Here is a 13,540-nt window from a genome sequence, read left to right as displayed (position 1 = left end):
TGCTCTGTGTACCTGGATAGGAGACCGGAACTGGACTCCTACTTAGCGCTAATCGGGGATCTGAATTTGAAGTATGGAAGGAATGTGTTCTTCCAATACCACAAGGCGTTCTCCAGCAAGGCTGCGTTGCATCTCGCGCGGTCCAACGTCCGGATGGACTGGTCCGTGATGGATCTCGAGCTCCTCGTGATGCTCGTGGGCGGTGCGCAGGTCATTGCATGCTCCGCCTGCTGCGCTCCGGGGCACATGGCCGCCCTTTGCCCCATGGCGGTGTTTCGCCCGGGCCCCGGTGCCGCTTCTCAGCCCCCTCGCCGCGGTTCCCCGCCCGGCGTGCCTTCCCGTGGACGGTTTCTCAGAATTACAATCCTCCCATTTGCAATAACTTTAATGAAGGTGTCTGTTCTTTTCCCAATTGTATTTTTCTTCATGTCTGCAGTGCTTGCCGGGATGCACACCCCCGTTCGGTCTGCCCCCGGCGGGGCGGGGGGCGCCTCGGGCTGCCCGGCGGAAGCCTCGGCCCGACTCAAAGATATAATGACTGTTCACCCATCCACCCCATTAAATCTCCGTAATTTTGCAGATGAATTGGCTTTTCATCCTGACTCTGTGTTTGTGGATCACCTGCTCTCCGGGCTTTCTCAGGGTTTTAGAGTGGGCGTGCTCGATGTTTCTTCCGTCTCGTTCGTCCCGAGGAATCTCCTTTCTGCGGTCTCCGACCCCGCAACCGTTTCTCGGCTGCTGGCGTCGGAGGTCGATAAGGGGTACGTCATCGGTCCCTTTAGCTCGTCTCCGTTCGCCGTTTTTCGCGTCAGTCCCATCGGCGTGGCTATTAGGAAGTATTCTGGGAAGAAACGCCTAATCTTTGATTTATCAGCGCCGCACAACGGGCCTGTCGCGAGCATCAATAGTCTTATTCCGCCCGTCCCTTTTTCTCTGCATTATGCCACTGTGGATAACGCCATTAGATTGATCAAGCTGGCGGGGGTTGGCGCATGGCTCTCCAAGGTAGACATCACCGATGCATTTAAAATAGTGCCCATTCACCCTTCGCCGTGGCCCCTCTTCGGTGTTAAGTGGGACTCTAAGTTCTATTTCGGGGTGCGGTTTTTCACTGACGCTGCCCCTTCCGCGGGTTTTGGGGGATTTTTTCAGGACCAGTGGTTCGCAGGCCACTGGCCTCCCACTTTTTCCCAGTCTGATTCCTCAGCCCTGCATGAGATCTACCCCATTGTCGTAGCCTGCCGCGTCTGGGGGCATCACTGGAAGCGCAAACGCATCTCAGTCATGTGTGATAACCAATCAGTCGTCAGTATAATCAATAGAGGGCGCTCATCGTGTAGCAAAATCATGCCGTTCATGAGAAGCATCACATGGTCCGCGGTTATGAATAATTTCATCATCACCGCCCGTCATGTCCCCGGGCATTTTAACAATGAGGCTGATGCGCTGTCTCATTTTCACTTTCAGACCTTTCGAAGCCTCTGCCCATCAGCCAGCCCCGTCCCAGTAGAGCTTCCCTCTCTCCAAGAGCTAGCGCTGCATTAAATCTAAACCCCTTGCAACATTATCTAGATTCTTCTAGGATGTACATGAGGAAAGGTCTAGCGGCTTCCACTCTTAAAACCTATGATTTTGCCTGGCATACTTTTTCTTTATTTTGCGTAATCATTTGTGTACCTCTCAGACCAGTTCTTGTTAAAAGTATTTGTGCCTTCATATGTTATTGTACCAATACTCGCAACTTCAAGGTGCAGTACACTCGTGGGTTGATTGCAGGTATTCAGTTTCACATAAAATGTTACGATCCGTCGTTTCCTAGCCTCCTTTCTAATCAGTCTATAAAATTGCTGTTGAAAGGCGTCTCTAAAGCTCACCCTTCTTCCCCTGACCTCAGGCAGCCTATCACTCTCGGTATTCTACATCAACTAGTGTCGAGACTCAGGATAGGGGTTTTTTCCCCTTACATAGACACACTTCTGGAGTCTGTCTTCCTGTTAGCTTTCTACGCATTTCTCAGATGCGGTGAATTCGCTACTCCTTTTAAATCCTTCAACCCCGATAGTGATATCACTTTCTCTGATCTGACCTTTCACGCTAATCATTACTGCTTACATCTTAAGCATTCTAAACACGGAGGAGCTTGCTCAGTAGTTGTCGCCCGCACAGATACATTATTTTTCCCATTTAAATCCATATTGAATTATCTTTCAGCAAGGCCTTCTACTAACTCCCTCGCACCTCTGTTCATTATTTCGGGGGATTGTCCCTTGTCTAAAGGGTGGTTTAAGCAACATCTGGAAGCAGTTCTCCTCAAATCTGGCATTTCACCACAACATTATTCAGGGCATTCATTCAGGATAGGGGCTGCAACCACAACGGCCAATCAAGGGATGTCTCGGACCTCGCTGCAAAGGCTGGGTCGGTGGTCTTCTTCGGCTTATACTGCATATATTCGTCCTGACGTCGACGTTGTCCTCACAAATCAACGATCCCTAAAGCCGTAATCCGGTAAGCTTGGTATAACTTGTGGCGGTGTTTTTATTGTGACACGTTGGTGGCATGTCTCACATCCATGAGCAATCGTTCATGTCGAACTAGAGATATAAGTGTAGGCCTAATGGTAAAAAGAAAATGTTTTTTGTTTACTGCTACATTGCGTAAACGGCGGAGATGCCCTGTTTTCTTCATTTTTTACCGGCCGAGTTGCCGTAACAGCATATAACCGGTGGTGGTGTAATTCTTCAGCTAGTGTTCACTTCGACGGGAATTTCTGTTCATAGCCTATAGCCTAGTAATTAATGTGTGCTATGTGTCATATGTACCGGGCTGAGTTGCGTACCGGCGGAGATGCCGTGTTGCCGGCCTGAATTGCCGTACCGGCGGAGATGCCGTGTTTGTCGGCCTGAATTGCCGTACCGGCAGAGATGCCGTGTTTGCCGGCCTGAATTGCCGTACTGGCGGAGATGCCGTGTTTGCCGGCCTGAATTGCCGTACCGGCAGAGATGCCGTGTTTGCCGGCCTGAATTGCCGTACCGGCGGAGATGCCGTGTTTGCCGGCCTGAATTGCCGTACCGGCGGAGATGCCGTGTTTTACCGGGCCTGAGTCGCCGATGACCGAAATACGGGCAGTATTTCGAATACTGTTTCGGTACAGATCACTGTTTTTGCTTTTCTGTTTCAGATCCGTGCCACACAGAGGTAAGCTACATATTTTATAAATAAAATCGTATTTCATTTTCGTGTGTAGGCTACTATTTCCTTCATGTTCCAATTTCAGTCACGTTTTGGATGGAGTTCAATCTCCAATACTATGTTCAAATTATGCTCTTGTTCAATAAAACATTTTGCCTATCTGCAAACAGTCTCTCCTGATTGAAATGTAGCTCAGCGTAAATTCTTTCAGGAAGACCTAACAATCAGTCTCTCCTAAAGCGAATCAGTGCTTGAGGCGCTCTCCTTCTGATAATCCAATCAGGAAAGGCCAAAGATTTCATAGGCCAATCACAGCGTCTCAACACGTTTAAAAGCGCTTTCTCTCCCTGTGCTATCAGCTGTCATTTCAGAAAGGCGTCATGTTGACAGTCGGACGGCTGTATGGCGCTCGTTTCCTCGCTGTTTTGTACCGTGCTCTGCTGTCTCGCCATGTCGGATTTCGAGTCTGATCCCGCATCGGACCCATCAGCTGTCATTTCAGAAAGGCGTCGTCCCTCCTCCTCCCCTTCCACCTCCCGTCCTGGTGGTTCTACGACTGTCACTCCAGTGCCCCCTCGGCCTGGTCTTCCGGCCTTCTCCACAGCCACCGGTGTCTAGATTCCATCGGGGGGGTTACATCATGGTTCCCTATCCCTATATATTAAATGTATTAATATATCTAATGTATTAATACAAATGTATTAATATAACGATGGAGTTCAATCTCCAATACTATGTTCAAATTATGCTCTTGTTCAATAAAACATTTTGCATATCTGCAAACAGTCTCTCCTGATTGAAATGTTACTGCCAAGATATGGTTTCATTGTAAGACAGTGTAAACACATGACAACACTTGATGAGTCTTACAACACCTCTCTGGTCTCTAGTGAAATCATATCTTGGCAGTAATTAGCTAACGTTTCTGCTTTTTGAGATAAATTAGCGTTAGCAACGGATAGCTCCTTCGCAAGCTAATATAGCAACAATTCAGGTTAATAAAATACGGTAACGTCACCAAAGTATTGAAAACTACTTACATGTGGCTATAGTGTGACAGGCCTGCTGCTGTTCAGTCTCGCATTGTGAGACCTAGCTAACTTAGCTAGTTACAGTGCTGCGAGGCCTGTTCAGATGACATGTCGGCTGCAGTGTGTGAGCTAGCTAGATTGCTTGTGAAGGATGAGTCAAACTAACGTTAAACTAATATATGAAATATGAGTCAAACAAAACAACGGCATTATAGTACACACAAATATTAAGACATTTCTGTGATATAAGTCAATAATACAAAATACTGACCGAAATGTGTTTTAATCCAGTAACATTAGTCGAACAGCTCCATTGTAGTTAGTATTTAGCTACTGGTGTTGACTGAAAATTGCGGTGCAGCGCGATTTGAAGCGTAAAAGAGTAAGATTTGAAGCCACTGCAGTGGGCGTGGTTTCCTTGGGGATTTGAATATTTTCTAAATATTTAGCTTTACACTTGGCGACACATTTAGATATAACATTTAGATTTAACATTTAACATTTAGATATATATTTAAGATTTAGATTTAGATATAATATTTAGATATATATTTAAGAATTAGATTTAACATTTAACATTTAGATATATATTTAAGATTTAGATATAATATTTAGATATATATTTAAGATTTAGATTTAACATTTACATATATATTTAAGATTTAGATTTAGATATAATATTTAGATATATATTTAAGATTTAGATTTAGATATATTTAGATTTAACATTTAACATTTAGATATAAATTTAACATTTAGATATATATTTAACATTTAGAGATATATATATATATATATATATATATATATATATATATATATATATATATGTATAAAATTATACTATATCAAGTATCTTGGCCTTTGGCTTGACTGATCTTTCTTTTAGCACTCATGTACATAATATAACTAATAAGCTCAACTGCTCACTTAGAATTTTATACCAATCAATTAACTGTTTTAATTTTTCTGTTAGAAAAAGAATTGTTTCTCAACTTTTACTGTCAATTTTGGATTATGCCGATATTGTATACCAAAATACTACAGCCTCCTGCCTTCAGTCTCTTAACACTGCCTACAATAGTCTGTGTAGATTTATTCTCCGCTCCCCCTAGAGAACACATCATTGTGAAATGTACCATCAACTGTCCTGGCTTACCCTACCAGATAGAAGGCGTTTTCATTGGTTACAATTTATTTTTAAATGCATTTATATGGACTATCCTTCTTATTTAAAACAATATCTAATCTTATTCAGCTCATTTTATAACTTGCGACACAATAACCAAATCTATTTTCTTATTCCTCAAGTCAACAAAGAAATAGGAAGATATGCATTTCAATATAAAGCACCTTATGAGTGGAATAACCTTCCAATTTCAATTCGCTCTTTGACTTCCTTTCCAATGTTTAAAAATGCCCTAGCTCAACATCTTCAAAATACATGCAATTGCATTTAATGTTTTTTTTTTTTTTTTTTTTTTTTTTTTTTTGAGATCTATGTGCTGGTTTGAGTGCACAGGTCAGGACAGATGCTGGAGCATTATTGGTGGCCACTACTTTACTTTACTATTGCTCTACAATGGTTACCACTGATAGAGTTGATACCCTTAAACTGGACTAAATGAAACCTATTTTAAGCATGGTGCATTAATCTCTTAATCTCTTACATTTATGTGTGCATACGTGTTTACTGGTGTCTAGATGTGTGTTTCGGTACATATATATTTCATGTGTTTACTTTGTTGAGGGAAGAGTGAGCAACCTTTGGAGAGTCTTGTATGAGTGAATGTCTTGTTTGTATGAGTTATGTATTATATATTTTTGCACTTACCATTATTGTAAAGTAAGCTGTTGTTTTTTATTGTTGTTGTTTTTTTTTTCCTTCTGTTTGACTGCCGCTGTAAGGTCAATGTTAATTTCTGTATCTGGACTCGAGAACCCCCTCGAAAACGAGATGGTTCATCTCAAGGGGTTATTCCTCTCCAATAAATAAATGTCAAATATATAGATATAGATATATAGATATAAATATAGATATATAGCAATAGGTCACCTGTACACAGCCAGAGTTTCTTCACTGGATATTTCGCCCAGCTTTTGTTGGGCAAATGGCACGCTTTGACTTGGGCCCTCACATTGTGCGCAGTCCAATAGCAGTGGAAAACCTTTTGGAAAAATGTACTTCATTTCAGATAATTTCTTAAAATGTGGTGAGGAGAACATTTAGAATGGTAAAAGAAATTGTGACGAAAAAGAAATCTACACAACTGCATACCTCTGTAGATCTGTCCACCCATGAAGATGGCACAAACTCTATAGCACTGTCTGAAAACTCAACAATTGTGAAGTTCTTCATCTGTTAAGAGACAACAGCATGGCAAATAGAGCAACATAGATAGCATTAAGAACAGTCACAGACAAAGTCCTCTAGGTGTTTTTGCAATGCATTGTTTATTTAGTTTTGAAAAAGGATGAAGTGATACATTGCTCAAATACAGATATCAAATATCAGCCGAGTACAGACTAATTGCAAGTGTACATAGCAAATAAACACAATGAAAAAAATAATTGAAAGAATTAGATGTAAGTTAACAGTAACATATTATAGAAAAACAGAATAATTATGGATATTCAGTATGAACCATATAGACAGATATGTACAGATATGTACAGCTATGTGCAGTGTGTGTGTGTGTGTGTGGGGGGGGGGGTGCTGCCCGCCTCCTTGTTGTGCCTGTCAAGGTTCATGGTTAGGCTATAGACACATGGGGTTGAAGCACCCGGTGATTCTTGAATCACAAGGATCTGTGAACAGAGGCTCCACCTTCTCAAACACATTGCACAAAACCATGTCCTTCCTCTCCTCAATGGCCTCGCAGCATTTGTCACCTTCCAAGATGTATGCATTGTTTGGTCTTGAGATTTTCCTTCTTTGTGCTGGAATGGTGCGGCTCTGACACTGCTCAATCTCCGAGAGCCTTTTGGCCAGTTGAAAGAGTGGTCTTCTTCCCAATCGGACCAGACGTTTCAGTTGTCCTAAGTAGTTTTCAAACCGAAAGGCACTGCATGCATCCAGGCATCCAAAAGTTTCTGCTTCATCTGTTAAATGGAGCATGGCATGAACATTATACACCATGAAGTGCAAAATTACAGCTCTGCTGTCTTTGACACAAAATACACCATCAGACTTCTGCTGTAGTCTGCGTGTTTGCATGCCAGATTGGGTGAAACCAAAATATTTAGTACGCTGAAAGCCATGAAATGCTTATACAGCGGGCTTGACAGAATGTCCTTGAGCACCATTTTTCCTGCGTGCAGGGCAAACTGAAGCAGCTCTGTAGCCTTCCATCGGTCCACTTCTTCCAAGTTCCGTGGCTTCCTGGTAAAGCAACTTGGAATAGATTTTCTCAAACAAGCTAGTCTTCCGCTGACTTGTTGAACTTGTCCAGCAGACAGTCTGACCTGCCTGTTTCCCCTCACCCATTCCACCAGCAGTTTCCTCATTACACCTAAACAAGCTTGGTGCATGTAGTCAATGGAAAACATTTTGATCATATCAATGGGAAGTTTCAGAAACGGGGAAACTGTAAGCCCCTCTGTTTCCTTAGCAGCCATCTCTCTTCTAAACATCTCATTGGTTTGCAGGGTGTTTTGAACCTCAAGGTATGTTACACAGCCATCCACCCATTGCCCTTTCTGTGTACATTTGTCACATCCATTGTATCCGGTGTACAGTTTCATTGCTTTGACCATTGCCTTGGCTGGAGCATCACATACAACACAACGCATCAAAACCTTCTTTCCTTGAATTCCATTTTCAAGCAGATCCTGCACTTCTGCAACCACATCCAAACTTCAACGGTAGCATAATGAGGGTCCCAAAATGTTAACCAAAGCATTGAGAACTTTGTAAGTGTACAGACAGTTTATTGAACAAAGAGCTGCGGGAGCTCCGTGAAAGGGCTACGAGAGAGAGAGAGCTACCGGCAGTCAATGCCGCAACACAGCCTTGTACTTCGGGAAACTGGTGATGTACCTGTGGCCATTGTGAAGCTATGGCCACTGAACAGGAGTGTCTGTGTTGCAAGGAGTGGGACCTGTTGCGTCGCGATGCCCAAGAGACGCAGTGTTTTGTACAGTCTGAAGATTTCCCCTCTCTGATAAACAGGGCTGTACTTCAAACTTTTTCGGCGACCCAGACCGGAGGGACCAGATGGACAGTTATCCACTGAGTAAGTACACTAGACAAGTTATGCAGAGTGCGATTATTTCAGATATATTGAGCAAATTGCTTTTAGTTTGCATCGCCAGCTGTAAGTCATGACGTGAGTGTCTTTATAATGTATATTTTCCATAAACTGTCTGTACACTTACAAAGTTCTCAATGCTTCGGTTAACATTTAGGGACCATCATTATGCTACCGTTGAAGTTTGGTGGTATTTTGAGCCTGAATAGCGATTTGTTTTTACGTTCCCTGTGCCCCGAATACTAGCGTTGTAAGCTAATCGGCGGGCCACGCTAGCGTCTTTCAAGCTAAAAACTCATTCGATTAGCATGAAAACATGTCCCAGAGAGTGACAGAGTGGGTACACATCTGATAATAACCCCTAGGTTTGTTTTGCGCCGGAATTGTCCTTTAAGTGGCATTGGCACATGCAGTTCAACATCACATCTCCTTAAGTCCTCTAATATTTCCTCATTTATGTCATCAACACATCCATGATTCATGGAAATGTTGTGTAAAACAAGGTCATATTTTTCCTTGTATTTATGTATGGTTTGCAAAAATGGGAACTGCTGGGTCCGTGAGATGAGAGAAGCAAAGTGTATGTGCGGTGTGCACACTCTACATTACTACGGCGTTACTTTTTTTCAGTAACGAGTGATCTAATTGTTTACTCTTCCCATCTTAATAACGCCGTTACTGCCAAAAAATGAGTCTGAGCCGAGAGGCAAATACTTTTTTTTACTGTTCTTCTTTGGTTAGTGGGCAGTGCACGACACAAGCGCATAAATGCTGACGATTGGCTGAGGTTGAGTAAAATGTCATGGTAAGCCAATCAGAGGTAGAGTTGGGCGGGTGTTCAAAAGCACGCATAGTCAGACACACAGCAAACAACACAAGCGAGTCAGTCAACGAGAGAGAGACAGGTATGGCGTTATGAAATCAACGAGATAGTTAACTATTCTTGCTACAGATTTTCCACCTTGGTCACTCTCTCATTCTCCCTTGCTCTATCACCTACTCCCCACACACACACACACACACACACACACACACACAGACACACACACACACATGCCGGCTCGACGCACACCCCAGCGCACAAGTATAAACATCAGGCCACTTACGTTATTTGCACTACAAAGAGTGTATATTTGTTATTTATTTTTGGTATAATGCTTAACAAGCATAATTTAATTTTGCCCAGTTGTGGCCTGTTGAGGTGTTGTGTTATTTGTATCGATCCACTATATAAACATAATATCTACTACATACATGGCATTTGATTGGAGGCTAGTCTCACTTTGTCCCACAGCAACATTAAAATAGTTTAGATTTATGTACATTGTTTCTGTTAATAATGTATTGTATTAAGTGTATATTTCATTATAATATTCAGATTTATCATAAATAATTGAACATGCACATGTATTTTAAGTTCCGTTAAAGAGGGGTGGAGGTGGGGTCATATTTGAGCATTTAAAAATGTACTTGAAAGTAACGCAATAGTTACTTTCTGAAGTAACTAGTTACTTTCATAATTTGTAACTGAGTGAACTAATTTAGTTACTTTTAACTAATTACTTTTTAAAAGTAACTTGCCCAACACTGGTGGCGGAATTGTTTTTTGAAACTGCAAAATAGCACTGGGAACGTTTGCGCTGGAACACGCCTCCTCTTTTTGCTGAACCGCCCCCGGGAGCGCAAGTTCCGTCCCTAATTTACCAACGTGAGTCTGTGGAGGGAAAAATCTGCTGTGCGTCGGTGTACAAAGTCAATTGCGCTCGGTGCAAGATAGGGCCATTAGACTTCCAGTGAGGTTTTGCTCTATTTCTCTCCATGGAACTGTATATGAGGGGTCCATCCACACTCTGAGGGCCCGTAGCTGAAAGGCTCTGTGATACACTTTAAGGTTGGGGAGGGTCAAGCCTCCCGTGTTTGTGGTACATTGCAGGGTAGAGTTTAGTCTAGGTTGTTTATTGTTCCAAATATACTGCCAAATTAAGGTATCAAGTTTCTTCCAGAAATGTATTGGTGGGGGTAAGGGGATCATTGTACTTAAGAAATTCACACGAGGAACTATGTTTATTTTAACAACAGCAATCCTGGACCGTAGTGATGCTGGCAGCGCAGACGAATTGGCCAGATCCCTTTGAACACTACTTAATATAGTTTCATAGTTGTCCTGGACAACTCGCTGTATCGATGTGTGTACGGTAATACCCAAATATGTAATTTTGCTTTGGGTTGGTATTGTCACACTAATGGCTGATGCCACATGCCTGTTGTTCAATAAAAGAAGATGGGATTTATTCCAGTTAATTTTAAAGCCGAAGATTGAGCCAAATTCGTGGAAGATCTTAGGAATTTTTGGAATAGAGTCCTCAAGATCAGCGATGTACAACAAAATATCATTTACTTTCTTGCTCCCGCCCCCAGTCATATCCGACCAATAAGAGGGCTGGACGTTCTTGCCTGATTTGTAATGACGCATTTTGGTACGCTTGGATTTTTCCAGGTGTGAAACCAAACCAAACCAAACCGACCGAAGGCAAATTGCTCCAAGTTTACTAACTCACCAACTGATTCGGACCAAAGCAAACGAACTACAGGTGTGAAAACGCCCTAAGTCTAATTTATTTTTCAAACAGGCAATGTTGAAGACTACTGCAAAGCCTGCAACATGATCGACCCTGACACAGAAAGTGACAGTGTAAGCATGGTATAGTCATTTTGAAAATGTATAGAAATAACAACATTTATTGGTGCCTCTAGTAATAAAGGACACTATAGTTTATATAGTATCCCAGTACTTAATGCATTTAAGTCCACTGCTACATTTAATGATCTCACATGAAATTCACAGTATGATGGTCATTTCTGTCCCTGTAAATGATTGATTATATAAAATGTTTTGAAATAGTAGCCTATTCTGTCTTCTATCTTCTATTGAGAAATGTCTGACCACTGTTATTCTCTTCAGGTGCAGTGTGACATTTGGTCCGATGGGCACATGACAACTGTATGAAATTTGTCCCTGCAAATTACATTAGCTTTAAATGCAAAAATTGAAAACAATAGGTTATATTTTCTTGAAATAATGTGTGCGTTTGTGAAATAATACTAATATAAGTGATAAATGTGTGTTTGTGTGTATATGCGTTGGGTGATCAGTAAGAGCTACTCTACTTTACCTAAGTAGGTGCTAAACAATGTTGTTTGCTAGGATAGGTCATCATAAGTGAGAGGCTTATTAGTTCATCAGACTAGTATGTAACTCAACCTGCATGGGTGGCGCGAACTGTCAGAACACCACTAGTGTTGTCGGAGTCTGTTCCTGTTGAATAGTTTCTCTTCTGTTAATGCGTAGCCCCCCCTGCAAATTACATAGGCTAGCATCAATTGGACAGGAAAACTGAAATCAAATGCCTTTAGGACCCAATTTAGCAGACACCATGCTCATCTGGCTCAGACAGTTGGGTTTTGGGGAGCAACTTTAAGTACATTGGCCGAGATCTAATTAGCCAGGGTAAATAGAAACTGCTGTGCATGTGTTAAAACAGCTTTCTCTGCAATCACCTGCATTGAGGGGAAGTCTTGCACTATGACTGTCACACGAGTACTCAAGAACTTGACTCTCTCCTGCAATACTTCTGTCATGACTGCTGCTTTGCTGTAGGCTACTGTACACATTTTGATGTCTGTCTTTTCGTGAAATACTCTCCATTAGGGACTGTACGTTATTTATTTAAGGGGCCACCGGAGGAGTTTTGGGACCTTTAGGCTAAAAAGACTTGACCCTCCCCTTGCCAGTAATCATTTTTATATGACCCTTTTTTTCTATGAAGAGGCATGACCCTCCCCTTATGTGTTAGTTTGCACTTAGCAAATATGTACATATGCCATTTGATTTTTTACAGCCATGAAATACATGAGTTAACCTCTGCATTCTCATCTTACACATCACACTCCTCTGTTATGGTGTGGTGGCCATTTCAGTAGATTTACTCACTAACATTGTTGTGGAAACAAACACAGCATTACTTCAGATACTAAGTTACTCCTCTAGTAAACTAGTATTCATATGAAATAAAACATTGAGACTATTCAGCAAAGGACACTGGGAAATAACAAATTCAACACTGGTTGCTATGGACTCGTCACTAGGCTTCCTCAGTCGTATATTTAGCACATAGGTAAAGCTGCCGAAGCTGAACATTATATTCCAAAACATATGTTTATTTTTAAAGCAGATTTTAAATTACATTGTAACAATTTAGCAATTCGCCCTTATGAAATCCAATCGCGGCACGGCTGTTTTGGAACGCACTAGAGAACGGTGGCGGAATGCCCCGACACTTAAATTCAACTAAAATGTAACAGTGAACAATCAGTGTTCGACCTACAGTCTGTTGAGATGCCTATCCAAACGCAGAAACGAAGCGCAGTCACACCATAACGTTAAGACACGTTGAGAAAAAAGATCTGTATTTTTCCGCAATCCAATGACACGGAAAAAAAAGTAATCCACAGCGATCAGTAGATCCACAAAAAGGGTCACGGTGTATACAGCAAGGCCTATACGAGTGTCACATTCACCAGCCAGCTCCAAACAGGTGAACGAGGCCTCTCCACTTCCCCGTTTAAACAAAGTGGAATAAAGTATAAAAGTCCAAATCTACACAAAGCCCGCAATCAATTAGTAAGCTGACATCACATTTATATACATGGCATTTAGGAAACCTTTATTGCAAAGTTGGCACGGCAAGACGTCCAGACTAGCGCAACAGTAATTTTCGTTTTTTGCATCCTGCTGCTCCCATTGTCAGCCATTTGTTTTACTAAAGCAGTGTATGAAATCTGATGTATTATCTACCACCATTTAGTTTTGTGTTATTTAAGATATTTATAAAATATCTGGTCATGCCAGATGTAATTATTCCACTCATTTTTTATACAATGCAATTACCCGTTTCAGCCACCAGGGGACAGTGCTCCCCCTGCCCCCCAGCAAACTCATGGGTCAGACCCATCTATTAGCGAAGGAGGGCCGAGACTAAGAGCTACATGGAAGCCACTTTGAAATTT

The sequence above is a fragment of the Sander lucioperca genome, chromosome 15 (assembly GCF_008315115.2).
Source record: "Sander lucioperca isolate FBNREF2018 chromosome 15, SLUC_FBN_1.2, whole genome shotgun sequence".
Lineage (NCBI taxonomy): Eukaryota > Metazoa > Chordata > Actinopteri > Perciformes > Percidae > Sander > Sander lucioperca.
This window is presented reverse-complemented; position numbering follows the sequence as displayed.